Source organism: Malania oleifera, chromosome 13 (genome assembly GCF_029873635.1).
Source record: "Malania oleifera isolate guangnan ecotype guangnan chromosome 13, ASM2987363v1, whole genome shotgun sequence".
Classification (NCBI taxonomy): domain Eukaryota; kingdom Viridiplantae; phylum Streptophyta; class Magnoliopsida; order Santalales; family Ximeniaceae; genus Malania; species Malania oleifera.
Window position 1 is genome coordinate 30419654 of NC_080429.1, and position 24470 is coordinate 30444123.

The 24470-nt window shown below is 35.3% G+C and overlaps 1 protein-coding gene across 1 annotated transcript in view; it reads left to right on the plus strand.

Annotated features, from left to right (window-relative positions):
• Nucleotides 1-23213, plus strand: part of LOC131146615 (homeobox protein knotted-1-like 6) — a 44394-nt gene extending 21181 nt beyond the window's left edge. The window contains exon 6 of the mRNA XM_058096314.1: nucleotides 22879-23213. The gene's annotated coding sequence lies outside the window, so the exon portion shown is untranslated. The remainder of the gene's footprint in view (nucleotides 1-22878) is intronic.
• The last annotated feature ends 1257 nt before the right edge of the window (nucleotides 23214-24470 follow it).

Here is a 24470-nt window from a genome sequence, read left to right on the forward strand (position 1 = left end):
ACCCTGTGATGCTATCTTCACCGGTCCCTAAACATCTGAATAAATGTAGTCACCCATATGTCCTAACCGCATATGCCATAAAACCGTGTCATCTAGCTCAGTTCTACAGCTGTAGCTCCACCTACAACTGTGGTACCTTACAGTGCGTAGATATTTTCTACTAATTTTTGTCCCTTCATCACCATCAAGTCACCTTTACACACCTTCATTATCCCATTTTTTGACTTATAACTATGCTCGTTACAATCTAAAGGGCCTAATGAAATCACATTCTTCCATAGATCTGGTATATGCCTTACAGCACATAAAGTTCTCATAACACCATCATACATTTTAATTCTGACATTCCCTATTCTAATAATTTTGCATGAAGCGTCATTTTCCATTAGAATTGAACCATAATTTACTGACATGTAGGTGTTGAACCAATTTCTATTTGGTGTCATGTGATCAGAATATCCTAAATCTAGGATCCAAGAATACGTAAGGCGTTCTAAACTCGATGAAACAAAAAGCATATCATCGTCACTGCTCCCCAAGTCTCCTTTCTTCACTACTTTCACAAATTTTGACGAACCCTCTTGATTTTCAGCATTACTTTTCATCCACTCCGGACTCTCCGATTTTATGTGCCCAATTTTCCCGCACTTAAAACACCTTATATCCTTCTTACTGGATTGCAACCGATATTTATTACCACTTGATTCATTTCAGAACTTGCTTCTCCCACGTTCCTAGTTACCCTTTACCACAAGCCCTTCACCATGTAAAATTTCATTGCTGGCTTTCTTTCTTTGATGAAAACCCAGCAGTGCACTTGTTACCTCTTCCAAATTTTGGGTTTCTTTACCTCATGTTAGAGTAGTAACCAAGTTTTCATATGTGTGAGACATAGGTAGGGAATTCAATAGCATCAATGTCTTGTCTTCCTCCTCGAACTTCACATCAACTCGCATCAAAACACTTACAATTTGATTAAATGCATTGATGTGTTGGTTCAAATCTGAACCCTCCACCATCTTAAGCCAATACAATATTTGCTTAAGAAATAACTTGTTCAATAAAGACCTAGACATATACCATTTTTCCAGTTTTTGCCAAGCCACTGCTGGAGAATCCTCATCCATAACATGATATCGCACGTCATCGGCCAACCAAAGTCGGATAGTCGACACCGCCTTCGTTTCCAATTCATTCCAACTTGTTTCATCCATGCTTTTCGGTTGAACTCTCTTTTGCTGCACTAACAAATCCTTAACCTTTTTCTGCGTCGTTTCATCAAACTTGATAACATCAAACTTTGTAGAAGAAGTTCTAGAGGCCATTACAACAATGTTCTGATACCAATTTGTTGTCAAAATTGAATGCACAGCGGAACAAAATGATCTTACAATGCAGCAACCAACAATGAAATATACAAAACAACAATTACGCATATTATAATGAAAGCAATAATAATGACATAAAGAATTACATGCTTCGACAAAGCCTACATCTACAAGAGCAATCGACAATGCAATTTTCACTATCTTGTGTCCAAAGACCATATATATATGTATGTATGTAACGCTCCGAACTCAAAACTAGGGTCCGGAGTGTTATTTGAAATATATCTCTAATACTACCTTTTGACTCCCCGAACTTGTCAAGTGGGGCTCGGGTGCCACCTGTTCCATACATGATATTCTCACATCAATTACACAACGGAAACAATAACAATTCCTCAATAATATACTAGAGTTTCTACATATCTATAATCTCAAAAGGTATTCTCCAACATCCAGTATTCACAAACATATATATATATATATATATATATATATATATATATATATATATATATATACATCTCAAAAAACTTAAATATAATACAACCCCATAATATACAACTCAAAAATGTGACCAAAGTTTATACGCCCTCTCTCTCAAAAACGCTAGACCAAGCCCCAAGTTCACTGAGCTCGATCACGTGGTCCTCCTGAAAAAGATAAAATTTCATATTGGGTGAGACACATCTCAGTAAATCAGAATAGATTAATACCAATGTGTGGCTATTATGAGATTTGTGTACAAATATATAATCACCATTTCTAAAATTATCACAATTATAAAACCATTCTCTGTCCCTACTCACACACATGCAGCATATTTTATTAACGAGAATTCCCAAGGATTGGGGTGATTACCCATCCATACAAGTAACACCTCTCTGTTTTGATACCTTATGCAACCTATGGCTACAATTGAAGCATATTAGGACACTTACCTTACTCAGTAAGCCTTCAGGTGGATAGTTTATCTCGTATACATACACATTCACACAAATGTTTACTGGCAAAAGTTCCCGAGAATAGGGAAGATTACCCGCCCATACAAATAGTTTCCCTCTGCTCTGATACATTATGCAATCTAATATGGTTACATCAGATACTAAGCAGGGCACTCGCCTTTCTCAACAAGACCTTGGGTAAAGTGTATACTTCGCCCCAAATAAATATGGTACTACAATATATAATATATTTATACTTTACTAAGCATTTGATATCTCTGTTTTATTCATTTTTTCAAGTTCTCAGTTTTCACATTTCTTATAATTCACTTTCACATTTCACATAATCTCAATTCTCAGATTCACATTCACATTTCACATCACGTGAATCTCACTTCCACATTTCACATCATTCACATTTCACATTCACGTTTCACATTACTCTGATTTCATGTTACTTTGTATTCACGTCTGCATTCACGTATTATGTTCTCATATTATTCATTAGTTTATTAAACAATTATGCATTTAGAACTCACTACTAGATGGATAATCACTGTCATGCTTTCCTCTCATGATGGGTTGTACGACCCGAAAGCTGGACTTAACCTTGGTCGGCCCACTAGAGCTAAATCAGAAAATAACCTCTTCAGTCTGTAAGTCAAATTGACTTTTCCACACTGGTCTAGACTCTTGGAGGAATCTCTACCCTACACAGCACAATCGACCATCTCGTCTCCACACTCTTCATGAGATGTGTGGTGCACTAATCTCTACCAAAAATCACGCGCAACAGTACTGTGTCTAACTATGGTCCACCAGAGTTCTTAAATCATACATTACAATTTAACATTCACATTCAGCTCTGATTAACAATACACATGCAAATAATCCTAGTATATTTTAGTATTTCCAACATGTCATACATACATATATATATATATATATATATATATCACAACTCAACTCAACTCAGTATTTTCATTTTACTCATGCAACACATTTCAAATAATAAGCATAATTATATCTCATTAAAATAGTAAGTCAACCCATATTCATCATCCATTTTACTGAAGATTCACATCAAATTATCTTAACAATTTCCAAAAAACACATTACTTAATCATTCCATTTTCACAAATAATAACTATAACCCTAGGCTCAAAAATCACAGTTCAAATGGTTGGTTTTCTTTTAAAACTCACATGATAAACATGTTTATTTATATACACATATAATTTCTATTTTAATCGGTGAAGTTTACAAATCAACTAGTTTAATCTATTCCCCTTACCCAGTTTCCTGAATTACGCCCGCAGGGACCCCGAAACGATGTCTGTAGCGCTTACCTGAACTCTGATTCAATAACCCTAGTTTAATCAAATAAATCCTAAATAAAATACTATTTTAACATTTCTTAAGCCCATAAACTCCAAATAAACAATTAAACTCTCAAATTGAAAATTTGCTTCGGTCAAAATGACGACGATCGAGACTAGGATCCCGTGGTGATGTCCGATCATCGATTTAGTTAAAGATTTAAGGAAAAATTAAGGAAAGAGAGAGAGTATACCTTACCCCAGGAGTGGTGTCTACATCGCTCCTACGACAAATCCACTCTGGTAGGAATGTCGGTGGTGGAGATAAGAATCTAATGATATTTTTCATTTTCCAATCAACTGAATATTTGTCGAGAAAATGAGGAGAGAGAGAGTGGAGGATGGAGGAGAGAGAGTGATGGAGAGACACTGAAAGAGAGAGAGAGACGCATAAGCTCTATGTAGTTTTTTTTTCAATTCAAACCTGTAGAAGCTTAAAGGTTAAGCTTCTTTATATATGTATATATATCTTAACTTATATTATAATATAATATATTATATTAATTATGTTTCCCGGAGGCTTTTCTCCCAAAATCCAATATGTTCAACGTCCCAATTCAAAATTTGAAAACAAATGCTGAGTAACTGAGCCAAACCGACCGTTGATAGTTTGCAGAGATATTGTCGATGGTTTAATACTGAGAGCAAACAGTCAAAGTAACAAACTCAAAACCATCGTCTGTTTCACTGTTCTAGACCAAATCGTCGATGATTTCCTCCTGCAAGTCAGCATTCATGTTTTCTTCATATTTTCACTTTGTACATGTCTTCCACTCAACATATGAGCCACATATTACAACAATTTCAATGCCCATTTTGTCTAAGCAAGTGTTTTACTAGGAAGTTAGGTTAGTCAAAGGTTCTTTTTTGCTTTTTCTACTTTGTTTTTGCCATTTTTTATTGTGTTGGGTGATACAGGGTGGTTTAAAATAGTGAGGTGTGGTTTGACAGTTGGCCATATGCACAAAAAATGAAGTGAAACCCCTATCATTTTGGGTATTCCTATCATTTATTTTGCCAATTTTGACTACATCAAGTGATTTGGAGTAGCTCGAATTGATAAAAGGAGGTCTGATAGTGATTTTAATTTTGAGCATGAAAAACGAGGTAAAATCCTATCATTTCGGATATTTTTGCCCTCTTTTGCCAATTTTAATTATACTAGGTGATTCAGAGCAGTTTAAAATGTTAAGAAAAGGTTTGACAGTTATTTTAACTTTTGATACACAAATTGAGGCAAAACCTCTATTGTTTTGGTTTTTTTTTTTTCTTTTTTCTTTTTGCATTCTTTTTACTAAATCTAATTACATTGGATGAATCAGAGCAGTATGAAATACTAAAAAGAGATCTAACAATGACTTTGATCTCAGGTATGCAAATCGAAGCAAAGACCTATCATTTTTGAATTTTCTAGTCTTTTCTGTCAAATCTGATTACATCGAGTGACTCAAAATAAGTCAAAATGATGAGGTAGTATCCCTTAGAGATTTGCCATCTAACTCAAAAATCAAGATAGAAGTCTCGTTATTTCTAGCTTTTTGGTTCTCTTTTTGCTAAATTTGACTGTACCAGATGATTTGAAAGTCTAAAACAAAAAGGAAGGATTCAGATTCTAATTTTGGTTTTTGCTCACAAATTGAGGTAAAATTTTGGTTTTTCTGTAACTTTTTAACATTTTTCGACATTTCTAGAATTCTTGGGCATTTTTTGTGGATTCCATGCCCCTTTTTATTTAATTTATAATTTTTTTTCAAAAAAATTAATTTAGTATTTTAATAGTAAAACATTAAGTTTTTTTTTTTTTTTTTAAATAAAGTTAAATTTTTTTTCAAAAAAATTAGGCTAACACGTGGGCGGGGCGGAGGCATATGGGCACACACGTGCCCTGGGAAAATGAATGTTTTGATTTTGTATTAAAATAAAAAACACGGGCGCGTGCATACACATGCCTACCCCATTTTAAGTGGAACGGTGCCGTTTTGGAAACACCAAAATGATGTCATTTTGAGCTCCGCCTCTCCTCAATCTCTTACTATCTCCCCCCACCTGTTCTTTGGTGGGTCTTCGTCATTTCTGTCAGTGAAGACCCCACTCTCTCTCTCTCTCTCTCTCTCTCTCTCTCTCTCTCTCTCTCTCTCTCTCTCTCCTTTCATTTTCACCCTCTTGCACCCTCCACCGCCTCCCATCACCTTAATCCCATCCCCTCACCCCTCCACAATCACCTTGGTAGTGCACCTCTGGCGGCTACTATATATATATAGACATCATACATACATACTAGTAAATACTTCGATAATTAGTTTTAATTGTAACATTATAGTTTAACACATTATTTTACATTTTTTGTTCAACAGAATTGAAAAATATTAATTAATTTGTATGAATAATATAATGTTTATAATTAGAAATTGCATGTAAAGCATATAATTTTAAAAATATTACAGACATGTACATATGATATAATTTATTTGCAGTATATCAATTTAAATATTAAATTAATTGAGAAAAATAAAAGACAAATATAGGTCATACTAATATTGAATGAGAATTAAAAATATAAAATTTAAGTATTTTATTTTATAACATATGGGAATGTGAACACTTATTAAATTAACATGCGTTTATGCATGCATACATACATACATACATATATATATATATATATATATATAATTGTAATATTTTGTCATTAGAAATTTTTATATTTTTGAACAATATAAATTAAAATTAATTCTATAATTTTAGTGGAGAAAAATTATTATATTGTTATTTTATTGAATATTTTTAAAATAATTCTAATATATTGTATTGTATATATTTTATTGAATAGTTTGAAAATAATTCAAATCATTTATTCTAATTTTAATGTATATATTGTATATAAATAAAAATGTAACATAATATAAATTTCTATATTTTGAATAATATAAATTGAAATTAATTTTAAAACTTTAGTGGGTGCAAGTATAAATCAAAGAAAAAGAAAGTAGGAACTAGTAATTTAAGTTCATTTTATAATAAAAGTATTAAGAAAGAAAAGTAATGGAAAGAATTGGGACCTTTAAAAGAAAATATTTTAGAGAAATTAATTTATATTGGGATTTTTTAATTTTTCTTATAAAATGGAGAAAAGAGTTTAAAAAATAACAGAGAGAGAGAGAGAGAGAATGTGACATATATATAAATAGATTTAATATATGTATGTAGTATATGTGTTAGTATATACATGTATATAAGTATGGAATCTATGTACCTATCGGCAATATGTGGGTAAACATATGTGAATATATGTGTGTATGTATATGAGTGTGTATGTAGTATGGATATTGGTGTATGCATAGATGTATATGTGTTATGATACTAGTGTGGTATGATGTATGCATAAAAATGATAGCATCTAAATGCATTATCTATGAATGTGCATGTATGTGAAAGCATGCATGGTGCCTCGATATGCTTGTTAAGATTGTTGTAATATGTTTTAATGTATATTTTCATCCCTAGAATTTCAAAAAATTATGCATTTTCATAATACTTTTCAACCCCAACTCCTATTTCTAAAATCAGTGTTTTCATTTACCATTTTTGAATATCGGTAATACAAGTTTGATCGTCTCTTCTAAAACTTTGATTTTTCAGGTTGATAATACAAATCTATCATTTTCAAACCAACTACGTTTTTTTGCTTCCATCATAATCACCATCATGTTTTCATTAGAACTTCGAGTTCTAATGCTAACCTCTTTTAGAACAATACTCTGGGCTCCTCGAAGTCATGTTGGAGTGCTCAAAGAGTGATTCAATCTATGGAGGACCAAAATGGATCTTTTATCTTTCATTTCCTATTTCTTTTCTTCTTGAAAGCAATATTTACGTAATTGTGGTAACCATTGTGCGAATGGGTGTCGTTAGGAGCGCTGAAAGGTTGATCATCATTAAGATGATCGACTAATCACTTTCCATACACACAATTGTACTCCTGAACTCTTAAGTTTGGTCTTTGTAGACCTTTTTTTAAGAATTTTATTTAATTTCCCTATGTTTTAAAAAATAAGGTGGCAACTCTTTGTTTTAATTGTTTTTTACCCATTTTTCATCAAAACTTTTTCTCGTTTGGTGACACCACCATTCCCTCTTCATTGAAACCTTGAATAGAATCTAACACTAACAACTTGGTGACTCTGCTAGGGACGTTAAAGCTGCTTACATGTTTAAAACATTCCTATTTTTTTGTGGAATGAAATATATAGTTTTGTTTGCTTATATTGCTAAAATTGTGTTCTTTTGTTTGCATTTAATTCGTGTTTCTTCTACTCCTTTCACTCACCACACCAACACTACACGAGTTTTGAACCCAAACTCTCACCTTCTAAGGCTTAGGAGAGAAAAGAAGTAGTGAGACCTTTGTGGGGTGCCATCCCCCGTATTGTCCTCATGAAAATCTCCTCACTCAAAATGAACCTTTTTTCGCTTGAAGCATGTGATGGGTAAGGATTAGGGGCTCTGCTAACCTGTATAGGAATGGTAAAGATAGTGGGAAACTTTAGAATACCCATTAGTGTCGTACCCTGCACTAGAAACCCCACTCCCTTGAACCACTGTTTTGTTTAAATTTGCCTAGGACACCGGGAGTTGAATAACTGTTTATTTTTACTTACACTAACCTGCTCTTTTTTCATTTCATTTGGAGGTAAGGGCATTCTATGATACATCATACCTTGAGAAATCATAAGGATATCGGAAGAGACACCAAAATCAAAATAGTTACAGATTAAGGAAAGGGATGCCTTATCCCAAGATTATCAAAGCACTCTGCCAGACACCATGAGGCTCTAAAACAAGAAGCATGATATTGACAGTTTATCAGTCTATTAGAATTAGTTGTCTAGAGAAGATAAGCATCGGTTCAGTAACAAATATGGGTGTATTATGGATATACTACATGTGGAAGTCAATCGGTGAAGCTATGGGTACTCTAATATAGTATTAGGACCTAGCTTACCAATGTTTCACTTTCGGACCTACAAATATAGTTCCCCTTATTGGGGAGTACGAGAAGCTGCTTCATATCCTGAATCAAGCGTAGAATAAGGTCTACATTTATGAACTTAAAGCTTCTCAAATCGAGCACTAGTTAAAGTAATGGGAGTGCAGGTAGAGGAGCTCATCACCAAAACTCAAAAGAAGGGAGAGACCCAAGTCTACCACTAGGAGGATGTGATGGATTACTTCATTAGACACCTACAAGATCCTTGCCTCATATACAGACTATAGTTACTAGCCATTGCTATGTATGGGTTGGTATTACTGCCCTCTACCTTGAATATCATTGACCACAGAGCAGCCTTGGTGTTTGCTAAAATAGTCAAGAAAGGAATGGGACTAGTACTAGCAATCCTAGTTAAGACATTCCTCCCCCTTAATTTTTTTTTCGAGAGAGGGGAAAGTACACTTCGTTGCTGCACTCAGTTACTTTATGTTTGGTTTGTGAGTCATGTGTCTCCTTTGTCGGAGGGATTCAAGAATTCATTTTGGGGAACTAGAAATACATTGATAAAATTCTCCACAAATCATCAAAAGGTCAATCTTGAAGAAGTGGTGGTCGAATTGAAGGAATCGATAATGAAATGGGTGGCTAAATGGATGCATTATGCATCCTAGGCCTATGCTGAGCAGATGTGATACATTTCCTTGGATCCCACATTTCAGGGCCCATGGATGTATTAGTTGTGCACTTTCCTTAGGCCTTTGCTACATAGGCCATTATTAGTTCATCCCCAAAATCGCTTGCCTTGCTGAGTTCTAGTTCCACTACAAAGGGCCATTTGACCTGGCTGAGTTCAACGAGGTCAAGGCAGCATGGACAGACCCTAAGGTGTTGAAAAAAAAATGTAACATGGTATGGACTACGACTAGGTATCCTATACAATAAAAGAAGAAAGGGCAAATCCTACAAAGTCCCTAGAGCTCAAGGGCCAGACAAGCCCCTGTCTGACCAAATGACCTAAAGGACTATTATGAGGAATTCTAGGCTTAGCAATAGGTATACTACCAGGAATGGGAGGAAAGAATGCAGGAATTTAAAGAGAGAAAAATGAAGCTCGAAGAATTTAACTGAAGGCTAAACCAAAAATCCGAGAGAGGCATGAGATCAAGATCAAGGCAAAAAACTTAGCTCGACATAATTAGGAATTGGAGCAAGAATAGAAAGAAGCAAAATGGGAGAATCTTGAGTTCAAAAAAGGGAAGAAAAGGCTACAATTAGAAATTGGCAAGCTAGCAAAAGAAAAAACTAAGGCTAAAGAAATGGAAAGAAGGGCTCGAAGTCGAAAATGTTGATTTGCTCAACGTGGTTCATCAAAACAAGAATGCAGAGGTACAAATCGAAAGACGGATGACTGTGAACAAGCAATTAGGGCATATTTTAAGAAGCTCATATAATGATCTATGAATAACAACATGAGATCACTAAGAAAAACTTGTGTAACGAAATGCTGGATCAGATTATCTGAAGTACAATGAGCATTGTGCAACCCTCAAAGCTTCCATCTAAGAGGCTAAAGAGTTGTTCAAAATCACGATCTCCGTGTTTCATGCTATACAAGATTGGTTGACAATTTTGAATCTCATTATTCAGCAGGCTAGCAAGGTCATACGGGCCTTGTATCCCTCGATCAGGGAAACATGGACGTAGATGACGCTAACCTCTTTGTTGTACTTATTAATGACTAACGTAATGGAATATTTTAAGAAAGCATCTAGGGTAATTGAAGTTCAAAAGTGCTCTCCCTTGTACTGAACAATGATTAATGGAAAGATCTATTTTCACTATCTCTTCCATAAATATTAGTGGTATGTTTCCTGTGGGATGAAAAATCCCCTTATAAACTTCAAAACAAAGGATGAAAATGATGTATCACAATGAATGCAATGAACTCCTTTTGGCCTAATTGTGCATGTTTTTTGTTAATTTGCATTTCTCATATTTTTTTTCTAATTGTTTATTTTAAGTAGAGAAACCATTCGACAATGCAAGAAACACTCTTACATTACCCGTGATCCCATTGTCACCTGTACAAGGTCACAAACTATAGAACTGTCGAAATCCAGTATGAACGAGAGATCCTCTATTGATAAGAGGATTGAATCATTTGAGAAAGTCGTCACCAAATTAATTCAAGTAATGAAAGGGAAGACCCCTATAACTAAATTGCCTTAACCCCCAATAGTTGGAGGCTTAGTTTCCCCCGCCATCATCTATTCTTTTCGTCTCTCAAAAACTAATCTTTATCACAATAACAAGGCAAAGGCAACTTACTGGGCAATCAAGGTCCCAAGAAGAAAAGGAATAGTCTCATGAAGAAAAGGAATAGTCAACCAATGACAAGGACCATCTCGCCTTCATAGAAGAATAGTTTAGATCAATACAGGGGTTATAAGATATTGGAACTTAGGACTTCGATGACCTATGCCTATTCAACAATGTGGTGATACTAGAAAAATTCACGGTATTTGATTTTGGCAAGTATAATAGGACAAGATGTCCCAAGATGTACGCTCGAAAAATGGTGGCATGAAGAATCAAAATTTGTTGATGCATGTTTTCCACAAAAGCCTCATAGAGCCAGCACTTATATGCTAGGCGATGGAAAGATTTGGCTACCCAAGGTAACCCACCTAGTAGATCATATAGTGTCAAATTTTGCCATAGTGGTAGTCATGGGTGAAAAAGTGGAGAGTGGGTTTAAGTTGAGGAAAATGATTGATTATGCTACACTACAGGTGCCAAAACACCAACAAAATATCAGGAAAAGGCCGTTATTTGTCAAAAGGGAAAAGAAGGAAGGAGAAGTGAGTGTAGTAAGTTGTGATAAAGCACCAAGTCACCAACAAAATTATTAGACTTCCCCTTAAACAGTATATACCTATACAATGGAGCCTATCTACCAAATGCAACCAACCACGTCTCGACCAATCATGCATCCCAACTTATCAACCCTCCAGCTTATAATAACCTAGCACCAAATACCCAAACCTCTAGTCCAACCAACACCACCCCCAAACAGAGAAGGGAATTCAGTGTCCTTCTCTTTTCGTTGTCAAAACTTTATCGCCAGTTATTGCCCAAAGGAAAATGACCCTAATTCCTATGAAACTAAGGCAGCAAATCAGATACTTTAATCCCAATGTGAGCTGTGAATTCCATATGAATGCCTTGGGGCATGCAATGGACAATTGTGTAATTTTGAGGCATCGCATTCATGACATGATCAATGCTAATATCTTAAAGTTCCAAGCCACCGGTGAAGGGGTAAATCCTAACGACAAAATTAATCCCTAATCAAATCATGGAACTCCATCAATTAATCTCATAGAGGTAGTGGAGATTGAATATTATGTCAATGTTACGAATGCATTTTAGGAGACCCCATCCTCAATCATCAGCACTTATACCCCAACAATTGTACAAGTTAGCCCATCGCAAACCCTCATTACCAAGCTTTTGATTGTCAAACCTCCTACCCCATTCCTATAATTTTCCAATCAAGCAATACTGTATGAGTATGAATTTGAGGTGATAAACCCAACGGTAGTCGGAAATGTGACCAACCTAGTAGGAGTGGGTGGAATGACCTGAAGCAACAACTACTACATTCCTAAGGATTTAGAGAAAAGAAGGAAGGGTTAGGAAAAGGTATAAGAAGAAGAAGAACAATAAAGAGAGAAAGAAGGAAAGAGGAAGGTAAGCAAAGAAGATGTTAATATCTTCCTACAACATTTCAAAACTAGGGAATATAGCATAGTGGAGCAACTGAACAGAAAGCCCAACCGCATATCCATGTTTAATCTACTACTAGCATCTAAAAGCCATCATAATGTCCTCTTGAAAGTGCTGAATAAGGTACATGTTTCGGAAGATGTACCAATTGAGCAAATTTGAGAACTTGGTCAACCCCATCTTGGCAATAAATTACATAGCATTTACGGATGATGAAATATCCCCTAAGGGGCGGGGGTATTAAAGCATAGGTCATTGGTAGTATCTAGGGTTCTAATAGATAATGGCTCGGCCCTCAATATATGCCTATATATTACTCTGGAAAGATTGGGAGTAGACAAATCACAGATAAGGAAAAGTAGTCTGATAGTCTAGGCTTTTGATGGCATGATGAAAGAAATTACAAACGAAATTGACTTAGATATCAAAATCTACCCAAGCACTTTCTCCGTCACCTTCCAAGTCTTAAAAATACCTCATTCTCACTATGCTATTAGAAAGACCATGGATACATACAGCAGGGGGCAATTCCACCCACTTGCACCAAAAACTAAAATTAATAATAGGAAGCCATCTAATCACAGTGCAAGTAAAAGAAAGTTGTGGGTCTATTAAACTTGGAATGGTGCCCTACATCGGAGTCAAGAAGTCTCAAATTGGCTGTCCTTTCTATGCTTTTGAAGTAGTGTCAACCATATTTGTTAGTGAAAATTCGAAGGTCTCTAAGCCTAAATTTGTAGAAGTGAGCATGGCTACAACTCAACAGATGCTAATGAAGGATTTCATGATCAAAAAGGGACTTGGGAAACAACTGTAGAGCATAAAAGAACAGGTGTCACTGCTAAGGCACAAAGATACTTTTGAATTAGGATACCAACCCAAAGAAAAGGTTTATATGCTTACCTTAAAAAGGGAGAAAAAGTTGGTCAAATTGGAGGGGCGCCTTCTATATAAACCCAAGCTGGTAATTCCTCACATCCATCACACCTTCCCAAAACCTCATCAATATTATTCATCATAAGTTAGATACTGTCCTAGAAGAAGACCCTAAAATCCATAAGCTGGCAAATTTATTTGAAGATCAAACAACGATCAATGTCATCATCTAGGAAGAATGTGAAACAATTGCTCCAAGCACCTCAAATGGTCCACTAAACAATTGGACTGCCATCATTGTATCGACGTATGCATGAGCAAATGAAACTCCTAATGGCTTGACTTGTGGCTATTAAGGAGGTCCTTTTGTAAAAATAGGCTTTTGACTTTAAATTCAATGAATCTCATTCTATTTGTTTTCACTTTTTTTTTTTTTATTATTTATCCATTGGATTGTCTTCTTTTTACATGGCCCTTTTCTTCTCTAATCCTTGTGCAGTAAGGAATGATATCGACTACAATGAAGGTGTCTCCCCTAACCCAAGATAGAGTAATAAGGAGGCTCAACTCACAGGTGAGTTGAGAAAACTTCTAGACCAAGAAGAAAGGAAAATCATCCCATATTTATAAGCCACCAAAATTATAAATATGGGAACACACAAAAATCCACAAGAAACAAATATTGGAACCAAAATAAGTTCTTAGTTGAAAGAAAAAATAATAGCACTCTTGCACTCTTGTATGGTCATACCATGACATGCTCGACTTAGATACTAACATGGTGATGCATCAAATTCCCATATGTACAAAGTGTTAGAGTGCGAACATAAGCTCAGAAAAAAGATCCTCAAATAGTAGTTGAAGATAAAAGAGGAAATGAAGAACCAATTAGATGTAGGATTTTTAGAGTTATCACGCTAACTAGAATGGGTAGTCAATATTGTTCATGTCACAAAGAAGGATGGCAAAATGAGACTATGCATGGACCACAGAGATCTAAACAAAACTAGTCCAAATGATGATTTTTCTTTGCCCCATATAGATGTTTTGGTAGATAATGTGGCAAGACACAAAATGTTCTTGTTTATGGATGGGTTGTCAGGATACAATCATATTAAAATGGCAAAGGAAAATAAGGAAAAGAATGTCGAGACCACTTATTAGAGGGTCATGGTAACACTCTTCCATGACATGATGCACAAAAAATTATAGGTGTATGTCGATGATATGATTGCAAATCTAAAAAGGAAGAAGAACATTCACAAGTCCTAAGAAAATTGTCTGAAAGATTTAGGAAGTTTAACTTTAGGTTAAACCCCGCCAAGTGTACATTTGCCACCACTTCCGAGAAATTATTGGGATTTGTGGTAAGTTAAAGGGGCATAGAGGTGGAACTCGACAAAATCTTTGCAATTAAGCAGTTTGAACCTCCTACCATGCCAAAGAAGGTCTAAGGATTCTTGGGAAGGTTAAATTACATTGCCTGTTTCTTCTCAAGATAATCCAAGAACATGGAACCAAGAGTGTCAAGGGGCTCTTGAGAAGATTAAGAGGTATTTGAAGAATTCCCTATTCCTAATACCACCAATGCCAAGGAAGTCGTTAATTTTGTACCTTATGGTACTAGAAGAATCTATAGGATGTATGCTCTACCAAAATGACGAGTTCAATATCTTAGAAAGAGATTTAATCCTTGGGAAGCAAATTACTCTATGATAAAGCTAAATTACTATGCCCTTACTTGGGCAGCTCACCAACTCCAACAATATATGTTGCATCATACCACCTTGTTGGTTTCCCGAATGGACCTTTTGAAATACAAATTTGAAAAGCCCACTCTATCATGAAGGATCGCTTGATGGAGTACGTTGCTATCAAAGTATAATATAATTTATAAGTCAACCAAGGTAGTTGTTGATGTCAAATTTTGTGTGGGGTACCCATGAAGAGGGATTGACAATCCCCAAACAAGGGAAAAAAAAAGGAGTTTTGCAAAAAAAAAAAGAAAAGGTAAAAATATTTGAAAACGGAGTTGCAACCTTATTCTTTTAAAAATACAGGGAAATTAAAGAAAACTCTACAAAAGGTCTGCGAAAAAAAAAAAAGAGTCCAAGAGTACATTTGTGCATACGGAAGGTGATTAGCCAATCATCTTAGTGATGATCAACTTCTAAGCACTCCTGTATGTAAGCGATGCCTTCAAACAGAAAAAAAAAAAGAAAAAGAAAATAAGAGTGAAACAACTCCTTTTGGTCATCCAATGATAGAATCGCCATTTGAGCACTCCAGCATATCTTTGAGAAACCTAGAGTATTGTTCTAAAAAGGGATTGACCTCAGAACTCTAAGTTTTTTTTTTTTTTTTAAATATAATGATTAAGGTATTGGTGATTGATGAATAGAAAATTGTTGGTTTTAAAAAAATAATGAGCTTGTATTACCGATTAGGAAAACCAAAGTTTTATAAAATAAAATAAAAAGTGTCCGGACTTGTATTACCATCATTTGAAAAGAGTGAGTTTGAAAATGAGAGAGTTTTAGGCTAAAATGTGGTGAGATATATGAATTTTTGAAAATCTAGGGCTTCATCATCGTCCTTATTGAAAATAAAGAAAGCACTAAAAAATAAATATTTTTGGGATTTTTTGAAAATATATTTAGAAGAAAAAGAAAAAGAAAAAGAAAAAGAAAGAAGACTCTAACACAAAATGGACTAAATATGGTTCGTTTTGTCTAATTATGTTGGTTGGAGATCTAATCATTCTCAAATCATACGATTCTCAAAGATTTAGACTCTTGCCATGCTTAAGGATAAGGGGAGGAAAATATTATACAGTAGGATCCCCCTTGTTATCCCATCAGCAGTCAGAAATAGGCTATAAGAACCATGTAGCATAACTCGTATTTTTGGGATTTTTACCATTTTTAATTTTTTTTTAGGATTTTAAATAAAGATAGGATAAAATACACTTACTAAAACACATATAAACACACCACATAAACACGTTCATATATATACACATACACATACAATATACTTATATATAAATATATATTAATGCACAAATACACACACACACACACACAAACATATGTATATACTAACCATATACAAAAATAAGTAAAAAAATACTTTTATATATATATATATATATATATATATATATATTACCCAAATAACTAAATATACATACATAATCTCGTGACTCCCCGAACCCGCCAAGTGGGGCCTGAGGGTCATGTGTTCTATTACCTGTACCTGACTTTATATCAATTACGCGGCAGAAATAATAACAACTCCTCAACAAAATATACTAGAGTTTCTACATCATAACCGAACATCCAGTATTCACAAATATTTACAACTCTGAAAACATAAATATATTACAACCCCAAAAATTATACCCAGAGAGAGAGAGAGAGAGAGAGAGAGAGCCTTGTAATGCCCGAACCCAAAACTCTAGGGTCCGGAGTGTTATTTGAAATATATCTTTGATGCCATCTCGTGACGCCCCGAACCCGCCAAGTGGGGTACGGGGGCCACGTGTTCTATTACTTGCACCTGTCTCTATAGCAATTACGCAGCGGAAATAATAACTCCTCAATAACCCAACATACAGTATTCACAAATATTTACAACTTTGAAAACATAAATATATTACAACCCCTAAAATTATAACTAAAGTTTATACCCTCGCTCTATTTCAAAAATGCTACACCAGCCCCAAGCTTACTAGGCTCGATCACGCGAAGGACTTGAAAAAGATAAAATTTCATATCGGGTGAGACACATCTCAATAAGTTAGAATAGATAAAAACAAGTGTGTGGCTATCATAAGGTTTGTGTACAAATATATATAATCACCATTTATAAATATATCGCAATTATGAAAACATTCTCTATCCCTACTCACATATATGCAGTGTATTTTAATAAAACGAGAGTTCCTAAGGATTGGGGTGATTACCTGCCCATATAAGTAGCACCTTTCTACTCTGATACCTTATGCAACCCATAGCTACAACTGAAGTTTATCAGGGCACTTACTTTACTCAGTAAGCCCTTAGGTGGATAATTTATCTCGTACTTGCACATACATTCAAAAAAAAATTTTCTGGTAGAAGTTCCCGAGAATAAGAAAGATTATCAGCTCATACATGTAGCTTCCCTTTGCCCTAATACGTTATGCAGCTCAATATGACTACACCTAATACCTATCAGGACACTCACCTTTCTCATCAAGTCCTCGAACGGAGAGTATACTTCGCCCCAAATAAATATGATACTACAATATACAATTCATTCTTACTTTACTTTATATCTGTTATCCTTGTCTAATACACAACTTTTCATGTTCTCAATAGTTCATATTACATAGTTCACTTTCATAGTTCACATTACTTGAATCTCATATATAGTCCACATTATGTGGATCTCTTGTAAAGTCTATATTACGTGGATCTCATGTAAAGTCCACCTTGCCTGGATCTCATATAAAGTCCATATTTCATGGATCTTATAAAGTCCACATCACGTGAATCTTATGTCATATACTTCCTCTATAACAGTTCACATCATGTGAATCTCATGTCATATATATTCTCTATAACAGTCCACATCACGTGTATCTCATGTCATATACATTCTCTATAACAGTTCACATCACGTGAATCTCATGTCATATTTAACAATACACATGCAATACATATTCTTATCCCATTTTAGTATTCCCAACATCTCATAAATATACATACCATAATTCATCACAGTATTTACATTTTACTCATACCACACCATTCTCTATAATAGTTCACATCACGTGAATCTCATATCATATACATTCTCTATAACAGTTCACATCACGTGAATCTCATGTCATATTTAACAATACACATGCAATACATATTCTTATCCCATTTTAGTATTCCCAACATCTCATAAATATACATTTCGTAATTCATCACAGTATTTACATTTTACTCATGCCACACCATTTAAATAGTACGTATAATCATATCATTTAAAATAAATAAAGTCAACCCATGTTCATAATTCAGTTTACTGAAAATACACATTTAATATTCTTCACATATATCTAGAAAATTCATTACCTTCCAGATTTCATTTTCACAAATAATATCTACACAACCCTAGGCTCAAAATTCGTAGTTCAAACGGTTGGCATTTCTTTTAAAACTCCCCTGATAATCATATACATTTATATACTCATATATTTTCAATTTAAATTGGTAAATCCATAAAAACTACTTAATCTATTTCCCTTACTTGGTTTCCTGAATTGCGCCAGTAAGAACCCTAAAATGATACTCGCGGCGTTCACCCGAACCCTGATTAAAAAACCCTTGTTTAATCAGATAAACCCCAAATAACCTATTATTTCAACACTTTCTCAACCCATAAACCTCAAATAAATGTTTAAAAACCCAAAAACTAGGAATCCAAACCCTTACCTCAACTTTGGAGCAATTCCTGAAAAGCCTAATTTAGAAATCTGCTCCGCTAGATGTGTAGAGAATCTTCCCTAGAACACCGTAGCAGTTTCCGTTTGTTGATTCGGGCTGAATCTGAGCCAGAAACTTAGGGAGAAAGCAAAGAGAATGTTTTTAGAGAGACAGAATGAAGGACAAATGAATTTCTTCGCAAAGAAGCTTCCTCTGATCCTTTTATACACGATGTTGCCACGTGGCTTCATCGACGAGGAGACAGGATTCGTCAATGAACCACAAAAGGGAATTCGTCGACGAGATGATACATTCATCGATGAAACTTAAAATCTGAAATTCACTCACTCAGGATCTCTTCATCGACGAGAGAATGAACTTCGTTGACGATCTCTAAAAGAACACTCATCGACAAAGACAAAAGATTCGTCGATGAGGTCTACTCTTCTTCCTTTCCAAAATTTATCCTTTTCCCCCTTATTATTTATTTATGTATTCTATTTATTATATTTCCCAATTATTTTAGCAGTTATAATTTTTCGCGTCTCTACATTCTCCCCTCCTTCAGAAAATTTTGTCCTCAAAATTTTGCTAATCATTCATTTTCACATTCCTACAATTTACTAACTCACTATATCTCATACAGTTCAGTATGTATCAGTATATAAACTTTTGCATCATCTAGAATTAAATAATACCATTATTATCTTAAACATAAACTTATACCTACCATTTTGGTCTTATCTGCATCGTTTAAGATCATCGTGTAAACACGTGTTGGTCTACCTCCACCTTAGGGTACTTGTTGATTTCCCCGGTTCTGATTCGGTGCAGGTGTATTCGACAACAGCACATGACAATTCCGCATAATATGCCCCAATTTACCACACCTATAGCAGTTAGAACCCCCAGCTCGGCATTCACCTCTGTGCCTTTTATTACATCTATGGCATACAAGGTAAGATAAATCATTCCGATACCCAGAATAACTCTGATCTCTCATCTCCTACCTTGGGCCCATTGTGTCCCTTTCCCTCTTCCACAAGCCCTGACTACCCTCAGCCTAAAAAACTAGGAGGTGCAAGCCTCTTTCTCTGCTCTAGTGGCTCTGTACTGCCCTGGATGCTCTTTTCCAATACCGAAGCTTTATTTACCAAGTCTGAAAAATTCTGGACTTGGAACCCTAACACCAGTTCAAAAATCCTTCATCTCAGGCTTTTTTCGAACATTCTGGATTTTCTTGCCTCATTAGGGATCATAAATAGTGCGAAATGAAATAGCTCCACAAATTTTTCCGCATACTCCCCTAAGTCAGATTGGTGAACTCCTCAATATTTTCCTTTCTAGTGGACGAAAGAAAATACCTGTCAAAGAATAGCTCCTTAAATCATTCCCAGGTCAGCACCACTTTCACCACCCTCTATCCCTCTAGCAGCTTCGCAGAAAGCCACCAGTGTTTCGCATCCCCTACCATATTAAATGCAGCATAGCGGACCTTCTGCTCATCCGTGCAGCCAAGTACTTCAAGTATTTCCTTTATTTGTTGGACCTAGTTTTCTACAATCGCCAGATCAGGTCCTCCCTCAAAAGTAGGAGGATTCAACCTCATGAATTCCTTGATACTACTGCCCTGATCTACTGTTGGACAGTTATGCTTTCTAGGTTCCTTTCTCATTTCCACCCTGACCTGATGGGCTATATCCCGCAGCATCGTGGAGGTATCAATATCCTCTTCACTAAAAGTCGCTGAATCATCCCTTCCTTCAGCTTCTACATCCTCATCCCTAGGATCCATCCTGCAAATAGGACAAAAAAAAGATAAGAATTCCATTATCATAATCCCTATCAACACAATCATTAATCTAAATTCCAATATACACCCAACTTTTCAATTTAGGACCATCTAAGGTTTACCGTGGCTTTTCTAAGGCCGTCGATTGCTTCAGAAAAATCACAGGAAATCGTCGACGTATTTCCGCCTTCAGGCTACAAAACAAAATCCTAAACTTCTCAATACCTAACCTACCCATTTCTTATCCTCATTATCACATATTCCTATACTCTGATATTAATTATTCTTGAGTTTGTAGAATCCCAAAACCTAATGCTCTGATGTCAAAATGTAATGCCATGAACCCAAAACTCCAAGGTCTGGAGTGCTATTTGAAATATATCTTTGATACCATCTCGTGACCCCCCGAACCCGCCAAGTGGGGCGTGAGGATCATGTGTTCTATTACCTGTACTTGGCTTTATATCAATTACGCAGCGAAAATAATAACAACTCCTAAATAAGATATACTAGAGTTTCCACATCATAAACCAACATCCAGTATTCACAAATATTTACAACTCTGAAAACATAAATATATTACAACCCCAAAAATTATAACCAAATTTTATACTCTCGCTCTATTTAAAAAATGCTACACCAACCTCGAGCTCATTAGGCTCGATCACGCGACAGTCTTGAAAAAGATAAAATTCCATATCAGGTGTGACACATCTCAGTAAGTCGAAATAGATTAATACCAGTATGTGGCGATCATAAGGTTTGTGTACAAATATATATAATCACCATTTATAAACATATCATAGTTATGAAGACATTCTCTATCCCTACTCACATACATGCAGTGTATTTTAATAAAACGAGAGATCCTAAGGATTGAGGTGATTATCTGCCCATACAAGTAGCACCTCTCTGCTCTGATACCTTATGCAAACCATAACTACAGTTGAAACTTATCAGGGAACTTACCTTACTCAATAAACCCTCAGGTGGATAATTTATCTCGTACTCACACACACATTCAAACAAAAGTTTTCTGGCAGAAGTTCCCGAGAATAGGGAAGATTACTCGCGCATACAAGTAGCTTCGCTTTGCCCTAATACATTATGCAGCCCAATATGGTTACACCTGATACCTATCAAGGCACTTACCTTTCTTAACAAGCCCTTAGGCGGAGAGTGTACTTCGCCCTAAATAAATATGATACTACAATATACAATTCATTCTTACTTTACTCTATATTTGTTATCTTTATGTAATACAACTTTTCATGTTCTTAATAGATCATATTACATAGTTCACTTTCATAGTTCACATTACTTGAATCTCATATATAGTCCACATTACGTGGATCTCGTGTAAAGTCCACCTTACATGGATCTAAAGTAAAGTCCACCTTGCGTGGATTTCATATAAAGTCCACATTTCGTGGATCTCATATAAAGTCCACATCCCTTGAATCTCATGTCATATACTTCCTCTGTAATAGTTCACATCACGTGAATCTCGTGTCATTTACATTCTCTGTAACAATTCACATCACGTGAATCTCATATCATATACATTCTCTATAACAGTTCACACCACGTGAATCTTATGTCATATTTAACAATACACATGCAATACATATTCTTATCCTATTTCGGTATTCCTTCTAACGACTTGCTTATTTTTACTATATATATTACATAATTGCATTTATAATAATCCTAATAACCTGCTAAACTGCCAAAGTCATGATCAACCTAGACCTATGGGTACTAGAGATATACCTGTCATACATCTCTGATACTTAAGCAGTGGAAAACATAAATCACATACATGCTATGCAACAACGGGCACAATACCAAATTCTACTGAGTCTGTCATATATATATACACTCATCCACAAGAAGACCGAAAAAATATCCTTGGGTCTCAATCCAAAAACCCATCTGACCCTAGCTCAACTACTTACCCTTCTGACAGGGTAGCTTGGTCAACTTCTACTACTTTGAGGTTTTATTTACCCTCCTACCTAGATTTCCTAAAATGTTTGTAATGCTGGGATGAGACACCTCTCAGTAAGGGAAATAAACTAACATTGGTGTGTGGCAACATGAGTATTTTCGTGTGGTAAATATATACTGTACATAAATCATATTTGTTAAAAAAAAAAAAAACTGTCTATTTAATTTATGAATAAACATAATCAGTCGTAACGTATATATCATGCTATATTTCTGTAACATGTAAATAATCTTATATAATTGTACAATACATGGAATAATACCCTAAATGGATAGTTAGCTAATGCCATGTTTTACCCCCACATGACTAGATTATGCGGCCCGAAGGTGGAACCTAGTAATGGCTGGCTGACTACGCTGAGTCAAACATAAGTCTGTAAGTATGATAAGCTTGCCCCTCCTGGTCCGGACTGCTAGAGGGACACCTGCAATACCATGAAGCCACATCGACTGCCATCTTCCATACTCTATCTAAGATGTGTGGTAGCACTAACATGAACATGAACTTGAACATATAGCTATGGTGTCGTGTTTCGTTAAATTAAACTAAATCATCCGGGTTCTGATATCATATAGTATGTTTCATATATTGATAGATGGTTGTTTCATATTTATGATAATATCTGACATGATAGTATTTTTCATGAAATCTGACATATCATACATAATCACAACATCTGCGTTGGCATATCATAACATGTAAGTTACAGTATCTGCACTGGCCATATCATAACATATAAATCACGACATCTGTGCCGACCATAACATAACATATAAATCACGACATATGTACCGTCCATAACATAACATACTGTATCATAAAGTTTCTGTATTGTTTAACATAATATTTCAAAACCATAGTTCCTGTGTTGTTTTTATGGTTTTATTGAAAATTGACATAACATGCTTATTCTGAAGAAAACATAATATTTTGGTATAACATAATTTTCATGGAAAATCATACTCATGTCACACAAGTGTAAGTAATGTTTTAACATAAAATCTGAACTAAAATCATATTTCCTAATAAAATGTATTAAAACCATTTCCTTGTTCAACAACAGGATTTCCAAACACAGTTCCATATCGTACATATTTTTCTTAAAATAAATATTGTATAATAATAAATTATTTCATGAAAAATGTTGACTTAGTTTGTCCCCTTACTTGACTTCTTGAGAAGCCCACAAAATTAACCAAACCTGCACCTGTGGTGTTCCCGGATTAATACCCTGAAATTCACATTTTCCCAAAAAAATTCCTGTATTATCTCATCTACTACATTTTCCTCAGTCCAAAAATATCAAATAACTTATAAAGTCTAAAATAACCAACTTACCCAGATTTTGGGATGGTGCCCAAGTTGGTCTAACCAACAATCTACTCTAGCAGACTTGAAGAGAATCTTCCTAGAAGTAACGTGGCAGCTTCCGAGAAAGAGAGAGAGAGAGAGAGAGAGAGAGAGAGAGAGAGAGAGAGAGAGAGAGAGTTTGGCCTTATATAGAGTGTTGTCCATGTAGCCTCGTTGATGAGCCACGACACCTCGTCAACAAGTCTAGGAAGAAAGTTCGTCGACAAGCATATAACCATTGTCGACGAGTTTCAGGCCCAAAACTCAGCTCTCTTAGTAAGTTATCATTGACGAGACACGTGTTTACGTCGACGAGCCCAAGTAGGCTGCTCGTCGACAAACACTCTGTGCTCGTCAATGAGACCCTGCTGAGTCCTCCTTGGAATTTTCCTTTTCTCTCCTTTCTTTAATATTTAGTTACTATAATTCTTTGGTTCTCTACATTCTTCTCTCCTTATAAAATTTCGTCCTCAAAATTTACTATTTGTATTGAACATCATCATTTGAGGAAAATGAACTACTTATTTTATTACTTATCCTCGCTTGTGGCGA